General features: G+C 36.5%; 1 protein-coding gene across 1 annotated transcript in view; it reads left to right on the forward strand.

Moving 5' to 3' along the window:
- Positions 1 to 10,301: 10,301 nt before the first annotated feature.
- LOC121905116 (atrial natriuretic peptide receptor 1-like) overlaps positions 10,302 to 13,045 on the forward strand; it is a 120,510-nt gene continuing 117,766 nt past the window's right edge. The window contains exon 1 of the mRNA XM_042423115.1: positions 10,302 to 11,038. The gene's annotated coding sequence lies outside the window, so the exon portion shown is untranslated. The remainder of the gene's footprint in view (positions 11,039 to 13,045) is intronic.

Below are 13,045 nucleotides of genomic sequence, written 5' to 3' on the forward strand. Positions count from 1 at the left end.
TTTCATCTAATCTTCACCAAATTGGGTACATACCATATTTAGATGACCCCGAACAAAACTTATGAGTTTGTTTCTGGTATCACTTACGGATTGTCTGTAATTGGTTACCAAACCTTTCAAGGCATGACCTGAAGCCCTTAACAGGCCGTAACTCTTTAACACTAAATTGGATTGCAACCAAATTGGGAATGTTGTACATTGCACAAGTGTGTAACATTTCATACAATGGTTCACGTGTTCTCTGGGAGAATGTGCATGACATACTGAATCATGGCACCAATAGCCCCACCTTGCGGTTATTAATAAAACTCCACCACACTATTTATTAACTACCATATCTCTTAAATGTAATATGCCATGGTAACTGTGGCGGCTGGGAACAGCTTCCAGTTCTCACATGTATTTTCTTCAGAAAATGCAAAAATATCCTAGTTTTCCTTGTTATTCTTACTTAACATTGTCTCATGAAGCACAGAGAAAAAGAAAACTTTCAGATTTTTTATTATATGACAAACAAAAATTAGCAAATCCTCACGCTGAAGAAGCTGCAACATGAGAATGTTTTGTATTTTTGCTTGAAAAATGACTAAAGTACTAAATTTAATAATAACAAAAAAAGTGTCCAAATTAAATTCTTATGTCAGGTTGGTCGCTGCTGAGAAATCAGCTGTTTTCTGCTTCAAATTTACAAAATATCTCCTGAATGCGGAGGTGCTGATGACTTCTAATTAAAGATTTAAACTCTTGTGTATCCCTGGACAGTAAATGTTGTTGAGCAGCTAAACATGTCTGCCACTAAATAATGAAATAATTTGTCTTTTTTTCAGCCTCTGTACTCCCTCTAGATTTTGTCTCAATGACGCTGTGGAGAAGAATTTAAATCAGACATGCTGAGCCTTCACTCACAGAAACACAGTTCATCAGTCAAACAGGCACATGGTGAGCAAACCCATGGCTTTTTGAATATTTAGATCCTTTTATGTTGAATAATTGACAAGAAGAACCTGAAGGGGGGCTACTTCCACTTCCTGTTGAAATGGCAACAATACACAGCGGAGCAAAACACAGCAAAGACGCATTAATACTGCTGATTAAAGATGGATGGATGACATGTGATTACCAGACAGACAAATGAGCTGATGATATTAACCTATCCACATACAGATGAGTGAAGACAGATGATTTATTAATCCTTTATTAGTCCCTTTCATAACATGTGGCTGGTCTCACAGGAAATTAGAACTTTTTTGTACAAAACAAAATGTCATGTTTTTGTCTGATAAGTATGGTGGCCCGTAAGGACAAAACAAATACACAAGCACCAACATCAAAGACTCCACTTTACAATACAGGACACAAAATTGAGTGTAGTTACTAAAGAATGAGTGAGGAAAGATCTGATAATTGATGGATCGTTAATAAATCCTTCCCTATTAAGTCCTACCTGGAAGAATATATAATAGATAATAACGAGTTACTAGAGAACAGACTATATTAATTAACCACTAGGTACTGATTAGTTCATGAATATCTGTGAATCGATCATACTGACAACTTTCTTTATAAGTCGTTCCTGATCAACTCTGAACCAGCACAAAACCAGTAACGACTCATTCTCACTAATTACTTAAACATGAGTTACTCTTCCTTTATGCTGATGATACACAGCTGTATGTCCCAGGAAATACTGCAAGACACTAGCTTGTCCAGCATAAAAGACTAATGTCTGATTGATGTCTGCTCACCTTCTTAGGGTAAATTAAGATAAAACTTCCTTATAAAAACATCCTTATCATTGGCCCTGACAACCTGCATGTATCCTCACGTGGCCTCTTTTCCAACAATCTTGTCCAATCTTGCTTTTGTCTATCTAAGGAACATTGTTAAAATCTGATCATATCTGAGCTTCAGACACACAGAATCCATTACACATGCTTTCATATATCATGTATAGCTGACTGTTGATTTATGTTATTTTATTTATTTACAAAGTGATGATATGATGTAATTGTGTTTAATTTTAGTTATTTGCTTCAATCTCTGTTTATTTATTTATATATTTTGTGTAAGTGTGCATTTGTTTCTTGTGTTTGACTCAAGTGCTCAGTGGTTTTCATGGACAGTATTGCTACATATTGCTGTAAAAGTAATGAAAACTTTCCTACCTGAGACATTGACAGGTCTAATAACTGCAGTCAGTCTGCAAAACATTTCCGGAACATGCAGTGGGTGATTTGGAGGAAAATGCCGGGAAGGGTTACTGTGGTGTTGCCGTGGCAGTGCCAGCTGTGGACAGATTAGCGCTCAGCCTCTACAGATGTCTAGAGGCCTCTGAGTCACAGACAAACGTCTCTCTGGCATTTGGGAACTGGTATTTTACAGGTGAAGGTGTGGAGGCCTTTGGATCAGAGTAGAGCAGCAATGACGTCTCTGATCTCTGTCAGGATGGCGTCAAAGGGACATTTAACCTCATAGTGAGACTGCAGATGTTTGTATCTGAGATAATACGAGGTTTTAAAAGTTCAGACAGTCGATTCACTGCGACACAACAACCTATTAAAGGACCAGTGTGTAGGACTTAGTGGCATCTAGCAGTGAGGTTTTCAGATTGCAGATTGTCCTGCTAGATGCCACTAAATTCTACGCACTGCACCTTTAAAAGGTTACATGAGCTTCCCTTAATTTACACATTTTTTAAAAAAATTTAACAAATTCATTAATTATCTATTTAAGGTTTTGTTAGGGTTGGGATATTGGTTTAAATTAGAGGTTTGAATATATCTTCAGCTGTAAATTAATTAAGTTTAAGGGATTTTGTTGTTGGACTTTAATAAATGTATGTTTTTAGTGGGTTTCCTGCATGGATTAAGGGGTAAAAACCCTCATTATTTACAAAATTACATTACAACCTTACCTTAAAGAGACCTCAGTGTTTCAGTTAAAGTGCAGATTCAGGGGTTCTTACCAAATTTGTGGTTAATTTATGGATATATTAATGTATTATTTTAAGGTTTAAGGGGTTTGTATGGGGTAAATTGGAGATCATTTTAGCCAGCCAGGCAATTTTTCCAGCACCAATCCAGATAAGACTCACTATAATATTAATACATACTGTAGTATCATAACAATATATTTTATAAAAGAACAGGTTACCAGTTAAATATAAAAACCAGATAGATGTGTAAATCTATGTGCGGACGTGTTGACTCTTGCAATGTTTCCATCCTGGTTTCCAGCAGGTTGAAGCGCCAGCCGTCTGGAAGTGAATCCATTATTGATGTTGTGTTTCCATTCTGCTCTTTGCTAACAGGCTCACATCATCGCTTTACTTGTGCTGATATTTCCCCAGAGTGACACATCATGTCTCAACACCACTGAGTCATCCCAGCAGTTTATACTCATTTATATTTAAAATTGTTTCCCCTCGATGTTTGGTTCCCGTTGAAGATATTTTTATCATGATGTTACATTTAGGAGAAACAGAGAGTAAACCGCTATAAAAAGCACATGTGAAATTCCTGTTTTCACATGTAAAATGTCCCCATTATTGCCTGGATGTGATTTCATTACATGTGATAATCCACATGACTTTATGTGAATTTATTTTGATGTATATTGTGTTTAATATGTGATGTGATGTAATTGTTTTCACATGTGATGTCTTATATCAAATCACAGTTATACAGTGGAAATTTATCACATGTGAAATGTTTGAAAAGCACATATGCATGGGATTGAGTTTGTGTCATAATAATTGAACAAAATTTTTTTTAACAGTGAATAAAAATATATCGAAACAAACAAACAAAAAAGACCTCGACGGCAAAACTAAATAAAATAAAACTAAACAAGACTTCAACGTTTGATTACAGTATTCTCAATTTTCTTTCACTGATCGGGATTTATCTTTTGCGGTTTTTCAGTTCTCTGCTTCATTTTTTACTTTCAGCTCTGAATTTTGACACAAAGCATCAACCCTTCAAAAGTAACTGGCCAATGGGGATGCAGCCTGTAACACCATGAGAGGTGCGGGTGCAGGTCAACCGAGGAAAACTGCTGCTGTTTTAAAGGCAAAGCTGCTCACAGCAAATATTGATTTACTTTCGGTTTCTTCTGTTTACTCAAGTTAATTGATAAATAAAAACTGTTCATGGTGTTATTTACTTTTAGTGCCTAATACGTTTGCACAGTACTGTGTATACATAGTATATGTGTATATAAGTATATATGTATGCATATATACTGTATGTGTATGAGTATGAGTGTATATACAGTATGTATTTGTGTTTTTTGTTTGTTTTCTCTTAAGATAAGATACTTTATTGTCCTTCAAGGGCAAATTTGTCTTGGGCCCCAAGCCGCTGCATCACACAACACACTTGCCGACAATGACACAATGCACATGTACACATAAAACATAGATCATACAAATATACATTCAAGATTTAACATGCTTAATATGTTTAATTGTACTAAAATTCACATGTTAAGTGAGACAGTATGTTTTGAAGGATAATAAAGAGGAAGAGAGAAGAAAGAGAAATACGAACAATAATTAAAAAAAGCCAAGTATGGTCAAACCAGATAATAGATAATCAAATCACTGATCCTATTCCATAAATAAAACCATACAGTACCACAACTGTAAATAGCTGCAATAAATAGACCATAGTTTCAATTATATTAAAAAAGTCTTCAGTTGTCTGGCTCTAAATGTCAAAGACTGGAACTGTGATGGGACAACTCTGTTATGCTGTATAACATGTGCATCTGTATTCATTTTGCTCTTTCCTTCCTTCTTTCCTTCATCTTTCATCCATCATACACACACTCACATACACAAACACCAAATCAACACAGCATCTGACAATTTACACGTTTTTTTCCTCATCTTATCCCTTTAACATTCTGTCTTTTGTCTTGCAACAAAAACAAAAAAAATCCTCTCATCTTCTCCTTTTATACACCTGTTTATCAAACTGTACACAATCATGGCAGCTGTTGCTCAGAGGTAGAGCGGGTCGTCCACCAATCAGAAGGTTGGTGGTTCGATCCCCGGCTCCTCCAGTCCGCATGTTGAAGTTGGGCCAGATACTGAACCCTAAACTGCTCCAAATGGTTGCACCATCAGTGTATGAATGTGTGTGTGAATGGGTGAATGATGGCATGTATTGTGAAGTGCTTTGAGTGGTCGATAAGACCAGAAAGGCGCTATATATAAATTCAGTCCATTTACCAATTAGCACTGAGAGTTCTCTTCACAAGAGGTGGACTGACCCTCTGATGATCTTCATGTTACATCACAGCCTCTCTCATCACCAGGACTCCTTGATCCCTCTCTGAGGATCGTCAACAGTAAAGAAAATGGAACAACAGCAAGAGTTTTACATATATTATGACACATTTCTCACAGTCTTTGTTGCACAGTCACGTCCCTGCAATCTCTCTGAAATCCGTCCTGTTTGTATCCACTGCTTAAGTACAAATGTCATAAAATGTATCAAGTGTATGTAGTTTATTAAACAGGGAGACTAATGAACATTGATGGGAATGTGAATTTTTCATTCTTGATAGTCACCCTGAAAAAGAATAAAGGATTAAGATTACAATTTAAGTTAATGAGATCATGAATAAGCATGCAGAGATATAATAAAAAGCAAAAAAAGATTAGATTTTTAAAAATTTCGACTTCCTTAATTTTCGCACAAAAGTCAAATGTCATGCTGAGCTGATAAAATTCAGCACAAGAAAAAGCAGCTCTTTAAAGATAGACTTTAAAATATAAAGGCCTTGTTCCAGATTGGAATTGAAGAGGACAATCCAGGTCCATATTTATATTCTGGAATATCTTTGCATGATTTACAGTTAAAAACCCTACTCTGATCTGATTGGTCAACAGCATCATGTCTGACTTCCGCCGGCTCCAGAGGCCACGTCTACAAACGATGAACCAAACTACAGTATTATTTCACTACTTTTTCCTCGTTCTTCACTTGAAATGTCAACTTCTAAAATTCATCTGTACATGTTGGAGCCGAAATCAGATCTGAAATATGAACAACGTGAACAACACATGCAAAAACCTCAGTAACAACCTTAGCAACCAAGGCTACAGACCAACAGCAGTTTATGAGCATGTGCAACGAGCTGACGTCAGCTCATTGGCAAGATAGACAAAAATGTTGCAAACGAAGCGTTCAGCGCAGGTTGAAGCCCTGACTTTTGACTTGCAGGCAGTATTTCTACACACGTTCACCTCAAGTTTCGGAACTTTAACCATGTTTAACATCCGATATCATAACAGGATATAAATAACAGAAAACCACAAAAAGCATGATATGTCCCCTTTAAGTACTCTGCCCTGATTATAAGGGTGCGTTAGATATATGTTACAGTAAGGGGAGTATGTCATGTGAGTGGAGCAGCAACTCGAGTTGAGCTGCCTGCTTACTCGCTTCATATATATTAGGAATGCCCGTGCAATACATGCCATTAAATTACATCAGGGGAACAAAATATTTTTCGATGTAATGCACTCCAGTACACCACCACCTCGAACTATGACCTCTATAATAAACATAAAGTAGAATTATCACCTTTCTGACAATGTCAACAAAAACTGAAAATGTATGAGCTTCATAAAAGTAGAATTTATGGCGGAGCTGTTGTGTTGGATTGCATTAGATTGCACAGGTGTCCCTAATAAAGCGCTCGCTGAGTGTACTTCTGGAAGTGGAGATGGATGTTTACCTGAAGACTGAGTTAAGACCCATAAGTACTGCTGTTTTTAATTGCCTCTTTCTCTGCGTATGCTTATAGCCTATAGGATGTATATTGGAAAAAAAATGGAAAAGGGCTTTTGGTGAAAATATCAAAAATGTTTATGTGATATTTTCTTTTCAAAAGAAAAAAGAAAAATATGTTTCTTGTTCTGTCGGATTTCAACAAAGAAACAAACAAATGTATGCGCCTAACTGGTAAGAGGAGGTTTGTTGTTTGAGTACACTCCATAGAAGAGCATAAATCTGTGCTGATGGGTGACAGTAGATAAGTAGCACTGGAGGGTTTATATGGAGGATATATAGGAGACACTGAATCCCACTCTGTGTTCAGCTAATGGCTCTTCTCAATGTCTCAACGCCTACCGGATCCTTTCTCCTGACAAAACGCTGTCACTGTCAGCTAAATACAACTGAAGAGAAGTGAAGAGGAGAGTTGCTGTCACTGTTAAAGACACAGTGTTTCTGCTGGATTTGGAATAAATCCCTTCAAAAACATCTCAGCCACACTTAAAGTCCAACGCTCACACTTAAATTTAGTAATTAGGAATGTTTTTTGATGTGTAAACCCCCCAAAAAATCTGAATTTCTTTTGTTTCTCTACACACTCTGATTTTCCTCACTTGTCCACCAGCGGCCGTCCGTTTACTATCTGGGCCATTTATGAAACTTCTCAGAATTGAGTTAATTAAGGACTAAAAATACTTAGAGTAGGACTTAAAGGACAGGTTCCTAATTTTTCAAGTGTCTTAAAACAACAGTCAGGAGCCCAAATGAACATTACACCTGTTTTTCTTGCTGTAATCATTCCTTCTGTTCATACTGACCATTAGAAGATCCCTTCATAATGCACTTACAGTGGAAGTGTATTTAAAAGTGTATTTAAAAGTTTATCTGAAGCTAATATGAAGCTTCAGATGTCCAAATGAGTCAAATCAAGTACTGACTGCTGACTGCTGTTTTAAGATACACTTGTGAACTTGTGAACTCCTCGTCCCAAAACTAGAACGAAAAATGCATCAGTCTGATAATTTTTGGCCAGTTTGGAGTGATTTCCTACTATGGGAAGCTTGACAAACATGGCCTCTGATCCCGTTTCTCTCTGTCTCCACACATGAACCTCATTTCTTCATCAAGGTCCAGCACACCAGCTCATTTCCCTCTTCAAGTGACATAACACACCTTTCCAGTCAAGATAAGTGATAAATGGATGATTGTTGTAACCAGCTGCTGGACAACAGAGTGTTTCTGTCCTTCCTGTTGTCCTTCCTTTTTTAATTGTGTGCTGGCATTTGTTTTTATTGATCTGCAGAGAGCTTGTAAAAGGAACAGCCATGATGGGAATGAGATAATCCTCAACCTGCAGTGATGGAAGATAACAGAGCTATAAAATGTAATGGCAGCATAACATAATGGGGGCAAAGGCACTGAGCACTGCACTCGATTACACAATGAAACCGTTGCTACTAGAGCTGCACAGGGAATGAGGTATGTTTAACACAACCTTGTAAAAATGCAGTAATTCACATTATTTTTAGAAGAAAGATTTACCACTTTTGTCATACTGGAACAGTAAAATTGAATTTCAGTGTATTTCGTGCAAACACAATCTTGTAAAAATACATAAGTTTTGTTGAATCACCATCATTTCACTTTATTTTTTAAAAGAATGACCTGTCACTTTTGTGGCATTAAAGGATTTACATAATTTTCAATGTCTTAAGTATTTTTTTGCTAATACAACCATGTAAAAATACACTCAAGTTGTGTGTCACTGGCCCTATTTGTAGCAGAAAGCCTTTTTTTCAATCTGAAATTTGAATGTAAAATTAATTTCTTGATGTGTTTTTACTAACAAACTCTTATAAAATACAGTCTCTATTGTATTGCTGCTGTAGAATAACAAGTGTTGACCATATTTTTAAAAGAAAGACGGACTGTTTTGGGGAAATATAGAATTTAATTGTAAATTGATGGGAGGTCATTTCTAAAATAGCCGTTAACTAAATTTTCTAGACACTCACCAATATATTTCAAAAATGTGAAATAATGAAAATTGCTCCTCTTTTGTTGTACTGTTTCTGCTGAGGTATTATCTCTTTAACATACCTGGGTGTATTATACAGTACCATTGTGTTCAAAGTTGCTTTGTCTGCTTAATGGCAGTAACGAATTGACGTGATTTTTGCATTGAAATGCAAAAAAAAAAAAAAAAATTAATTTACTGAATCAGTAAAAAAAAGAGACAATTTAATGATTTGTGACATCACAACTAGTTTGGAAACCAATACAGTTCCAATATTCAACTTATACAAGTGTGATGTGGAAACTTGAAGCCTCCAGTAAACAAACACTGAGAATGGACTAAACCAAATCAGACACACAGTATTGTATTATGTAGTATTTTTTATATGTATTAATACCTGTTTAGAGGGGATCTTTAAATAAATAAAATAAATAATAAAATTCACCAAAATGACCAGGACACATGGTGATTCTTTGCTTTTTTAACCACTGGAGTGCAGCCTTTTCCCTAAATTTGCACTGAAAATCAGAGCAGGAAGAAGTGCACCTGTTTCCTCTAATATACAGCTGCTAGATTTTCACTTTTTGTGTAATTTTGTTGTAATTACCGAAAGAAATTATAACTCATAATAAGAGGCCAGCAGAGAACCTCATACTACCTAATATTGCTTTCTCTATTGTTTTCTTCCTCTCTTTCACTTTTCCTCTAAAGGACGGGTTCACAGTTTTTCCAGTGTGTCTTAAAACATCAGTCAGGTGTCCATATGAGCAGTGAAAGAGGTTTTCCTCGCTGTAATCATTCCTCCTGTTCATATTGGCTATTAAGATCCCCTTCAAATGTGCTTTCAATGGAAGTGATGGAGGCCAAAATCCACAGTGTGTCCACACAGTCATTTAAAAGTAGATGTGAAGCTTATATGAGGCTTCAGCAGTCTGAGTTAGTCATATCAAGTGGATATCTGACACATTTACAGTCTTTTTAGCATCAAATTCCCTCTTTGTGTTTCCCTGTTGAGCTGCAGGTGGAAGTATAGTAACAAAAAGAGGGACTTTGGCACTAAAAAGACTGTAACGTTGAAAGATATCTACTTGATTTGACTCATTTGGAGCTGAAGTTTCATATTAGCTTCAGATAAACTTTTAAAGACATTTTTGCACAGAAGGAGGACAGAAGGAGGACTGTGGATTTTGTCCTCCATCACTTCCATTGTAAGTGCATTATGAAGGGGTCTTCTAATGGTCAGTATGAACAGGAGGAATGATTAGCCTACAGCAAGAAAAACATGTTTCACTGTTCATTTGGGATCCTGACTGTTGTTTTAAGACACACTTGAAAAATTGTGAACCCGTCCTTTAATTATTCTCCTTCTTTTCCTCCTCTCCACCTTTCCTGTCTCCTTCCCCTCTCCTCCCTCTCTCTCCCTTCCTTCCCTTCCTCCCAGTACCTTCCTCCCCCTCTCGCCGTCTCTCTGCCAGCTCTCAGACCGCAGTCAGTCAGTCAGTCCACCAGCAGCGGACCAACAACAACACGCAGTTTATCACACATTTTAATTAACCTGCGGACGGATTTTTAAAGTGGAGCACAATATTCACCTGTAGGACTACAAATCTCCTCCAAATGATTTTTTAACGGACTTTACTTGCCGGAATCCACCGTTAGGTTTCATCTGAACTGGAATTACTAACCATCCTGGAGACGTTTTTGATGATATTTAACATTTATTGAAGATCATGTGGATTACTCTTTTGCGATTTTAACCCCCCCAGCTGCGCTTATAGTTGACAGGTGAACACGTTTAACACAAGTTTGATAGAATAAGTGACATTTTACTTACAGAGCTTGGTTGTCAACCATGGGATTTTACCGGCACAAAAACGCCTGTTTTAAAGTTTCAAACACGGCTTTTCCTGCACGTTTCCTCACTAAAAGTCTGCTGTGAAAAGTCAACGTCGAACAATAATTTATTTTAATCGTCATTCGGCAGTGAAACGTTTGATTTTTTTTGTGACATTTTCTTCCATCCAGAGGAGCAAAGCGGGACCTAACGGCTGCTGCCATAGTGACTGTAACTGCACCGCGCGCGCAACTCACTCGCTGCCGGCCGGGGAGGGAGGCACGCGCTAGGCTGGGTTTCGCGGGCATGGGTGGTTAGCTTGTTTTCAGCCACAGCCTCTCCCGATTAAAACCACCAAACTTACCAACATCATGAAGAGGAAAGCAGACACTCGCTAAGGTACAGAGAAGTCCATTTTTTATAAGTGATAATATCATTTTTAAAGGAAATATTGCTTCATATTTGTCCGGAGGGAATTGATGCTTTTAAGCAGCATATCGTTCCTTCCCATTACTGGCAATAGCAATACAAGACTGGCGTAAATGTATGGAAGTATATTAGTGCCAACACAGATTGTTTAGGCTATATGGTGCAAAAATTTAATTATTAGGAAACTTTTGGGATTAATTACTGACTAGAAAAGAAACTCATGTCTCAAAAAATAAGTTGGCAAGTTGTTAAAATGAGAAGAGTGTCTTGTTTTAGGAAGATGTGTCATTGCGTAATGGTGATAACATTTCTTGATGTAAGATCAAGTTAAACATTTCTTGGTAAAATGGAATAACTATGTAGTAATGTAGTAAAAACGTGACATTATGACATGAAAAAACCTTGATATAACTGGAAAAGGATCTTGTTCTTGTTATTCTGAGATATTTATTTAGAGCTGCAACGATTAGTCGATCAGTCAATTTGTTGCCAACTATTACATTTATCGCCAAACTATTTTGATAATTGATGAATTGTTTTGAGTCCTTTTTTAAGAAAAAAAAATTCTCTGATTCCAGCTTCTCAGATGTGACTATTTTCTTGTTTCTGTAGTCCTCTATGACAGTAAACTGAATATCTTTGGGTTGTGAACTGTTGTTGAACTCTGGGAAACAGTGGCTGACATTTTTCACCATCTTAAAGACCAAACAAGTACTTGATTAATTGAGAAAATACCAGATTAATTGATAATGAAAATAGTCATTAGTTGCAGCCCTATATTACAAGATTAATTTATGTTATGTCAAGACATACAGGACACATAAAAGAACCTTTTCTCATCATAACAAAAAACTTACTTTTACAGTCATACATACATACACACTATAACCACATAAACACAAACAAACCAGCAATCAAGTAGAGGAGAAACTAAATTGCCATTATTTCAAGAGAACATCAAGCCAAAAACAAATCATAAACCAATCACAATTATTCAAGAATTCATAGCAAACTTGACTTTCCATTTCTTCATAAGAATAAATAGACATTGTGAGCAGATTTATTTGTCTTCTTTTTTGTAGAAGTGGCAGCAATACACTGCCATACAAAACAATTAGTAGTGGTGGAATACTTGGCAAATTCAAATAATTAACTTTTGTACAGGGCTGGGTTACCATCTGAATTGCAATCACGAGAAAGTATTGTGATCCTTTATTTAAGTAAAAATAGCAATAAATAATGTAATTTCAAAGGAAAAGTTGAAAAAATTGTGAAGTATTAGAAGCAAAATATACTGAAGTATATAAAACCTATAAGTAGCTGAAAGAACGACTCTTACAAGTGGACAGTTATTGATGATTTAATGTGAAAGCAGTATTTCAGCATTGTAGCAGTGAGTCTTATTTGTTGCAGTTTATCACATTTTATGAGCTTGTCATGGGGTAAGTTTGTAAAATCTTTATTTGCAGAGTAACTATTAACCACAGCTGTCAGAGTAAAAGATTACTAGAAGAAGAAGAAGAAGAGCAATTCAGATCCACTGTTTTTCTCCAACACATGAAAAAACAAAGTGTTTTTAATATGAGCATGACACATTCAAATGTCTGCAGCTACAATCTCTGCATGCACCTGTCTCCATATATCCAGCTTTACTACTCTGTGCATTTTAGGTTAATTAAAATGACCTTTGGTAACACACTTTGAATTCCTCCCCCTGACTCTTGTATGATGCCAGCTAAAATGTTCAGGCTTGTAATTGAACATGGGTGGAATACCTAAATCTGTGGTTGTCATCAGTTAATCAACATAGCTGAGTCTGTTGTCAAAGTGTTATTAAATCTGTCATTTCTAAGGTGGATGGAGCAAATCTTGCATGTTTTTTTCATGATCCTTTTTACGGTCATGAAAGGATGACAATGTGTTTCCCTCTTTCTGATTTGTTCATGAAGGTGGGCTGTGCTCAGTGGTGGAAAGTAC

The sequence above is a fragment of the Thunnus maccoyii genome, chromosome 10 (genome assembly GCF_910596095.1).
Source record: "Thunnus maccoyii chromosome 10, fThuMac1.1, whole genome shotgun sequence".
Lineage (NCBI taxonomy): Eukaryota > Metazoa > Chordata > Actinopteri > Scombriformes > Scombridae > Thunnus > Thunnus maccoyii.